The sequence below is a fragment of the Manacus candei genome, unplaced genomic scaffold (genome assembly GCF_025592945.1).
Source record: "Manacus candei isolate 608988 ecotype Guabito, Panama unplaced genomic scaffold, ASM2559294v1 h1tg000067l, whole genome shotgun sequence".
NCBI classification, from domain to species: domain Eukaryota; kingdom Metazoa; phylum Chordata; class Aves; order Passeriformes; family Pipridae; genus Manacus; species Manacus candei.
This window is the reverse complement of record NW_026138115.1, coordinates 13,133,579-13,136,030: the sequence shown is the minus strand read 5'-3', so window position 1 is coordinate 13,136,030 and position 2,452 is coordinate 13,133,579.

Below are 2,452 nucleotides of genomic sequence, written 5' to 3'. Positions count from 1 at the left end.
CTTCTACCTTTGTCCATGTACATGAGTGGACTCTTGAGGATAAGGAGAGTCTCATTCCATGGGCGGATACATGTACACACATACACAATACATATGTTCTCACAATACTGAAGACGATTGGGGCCTGACCTCTGTTGGGGCTGCTAGCAACTCTACTAAATTATTCTGCTTCAAATTTGGCATGAAATCTTTTGCTGACTTTTCCTATCCTTGCTATTTCCAGCCCAGGCTGACAGTTTTGGCTGGCTGCCTTCCATGCTTGGGCAAACCTGGGAAAGCACAGCAGAGCAGCATCACAGAGCCTCCCCTCTCCCCCACTTGCCCTGTAGGTGTTTGGTGGGGCTTGGGGCAGGTGGTGGAAAAGTAAGCCCTCACAGCCATTTTCACACAGAGAGGGGCAGATCAGGAAGAACTCAGGACTCTGCTGCACCCTGTGTTGAAGAATGAAAACTGCTTTTCTCTTCCTTCTGTCCCACCAAGTGGAAGGAGTCTCCTGAGAAGCATGAATGCAAAAATCCTCAGATAGGGTCTAGAGATAAAGCAGTACCGTAACTGCAAGAGGGGCTGGGACATCACACAGGCCATGCAGCAGAAAAAAAAAGGGGGGATGCAAATGCTTAGTAGAAAACACAACTAAGAGTGAACTTCTGGGTTTGGGGTTTTGAGATCTCTTTGTTGGAATTGTGGGGAATGACTCCCACATTCATTCGCATAGGGGACTCCTGCATTACAAGCTACAAGGGACTCTGGAGGTGATCAGCTCTAAGTCTTCAAGCACACCATTACCTTCTTCCTGTTGGAAAAGACTCACCCCTAGGGCTACACAAACATGTCATTTTTTTAAATGATGCAAGCTGCGCAGAGTGTCACAAATTTAAAAATACACATATTTAAGCATCATGTTCCATCTCTTTTCCTTCCTCAAAATACTGTGCCACACGAATCTGCTCTCAAATAATGAATAAGTGAAGTACAGACATTTCCAGAAAGAGCATTTAACATGCAGTTGTTGGCCAGGCAGCACTGCCTTCTTCTCCCACTTATTTCTACAAACACTATTCCCTCTACTGCAGAGGGCTTGTGACATCTCAAGGGCATGTGAGAGGCCATTTGTTAAAACGCTGGCAAAGAGCAGTCGCATTGTGTATCCAACTCCCACTTTTTACTGAGGCAGGGGAGCTGGAGCCTGGGTCTGTTGTGAGCTCTCAGTTGAGATGGAACAGGTTCTGCTCATTTCACTGGAGTCCCTACCAAGAATTCCTGGACAGTACAAAGCAGCCCCTTAAAAATGTTTCCATCATTACTCCAGTCTGCCTTGAACCCTAAAAGTTGCTCAACTGAAGTTACCAGTCATGTTCACTATTATTGTCTTCTAGTAACAGAGAAAACATGCAGGCTGCAGCCACGCTCAGGCAGAGCTCCTGCATGCCTCCTGCTGCACCACGGGCCAGTCCTGGCACTGGTAGCAGGGAGAGAGAATATGGCTGAAAAGAGACAAGAGACAGGAGAAACCTAGGAAAGAGAGGAGGCTGATGCCATAGATGGTGAGGAATGAAAGAACTGTATTTGGTTTTTTTCAAGCTTGCCCCACTGTCAAGTTTTCCCAAGCATATGTCACTAGCTCCTTCCAGTATTGCTTACTGTGAAAACAGACACATGGAAAATTACTCACCTTTGAGAGCCAGGCTGCCTTCACCAGGCATTTGGTGATTTTTTGAAAACACAATCTCAAGCAAAAATATTTGCAAGGTTTCCTGTCTGTAAAGTGAATCTTTTATTCTTCCAGATTGACATTTTTGTGCTACTACAGTGGATCCAGAAAGTCTTCTTTTTTTCTTCTTTTACTACTACAGAAGTAGTTCTCAATCAGTTTAAATTTCAAATAGCTCATTCTGCAGAAGCCAGAGTACTACATGGAAAGTTATGATGCTGGGGAACAGCAGAGCTGTCTTCTGTGTGACAGAAACTAGTGGTTACAAGCACTGCAGATATGCATCTCCCTCATGTTAATTTGTTCTAACTCAGGCCTACAAATGTGAAATGTGATTTCTGAGTTGTTCATGACCACAGCGTTTTGCTGTTGTAGCTGGGGTTAGGACTTCCAACAGGTCATACACAGAGCTGTCTTTCATGCGAGGATGTAGCACACGAGCAGTGCAGCCCGCAGAGCTGTTTGGGGCAGTGAGCAGCTGGGGCTGGCAGTTTCCAATAGCCACCATGCCATCTGTAGTAGCTGTCACAGACCTGCCCTGCACACAAACCCAAAAATCTGGGGACCAGTGGGGTTTGTTTCTCCCCTCTCCCCTCATCCCAACATCCATGTCCACCTAACAGCAAGGGCAGTATAAAAACTGAGAGCACTAGGAATTAATTATTTACGCATTTTTAACGCTGTAGTGTGGTTAATCTGTGCTTCCTTTTCAACGCTGTTACATGAAGAAAAGAGCCAGAA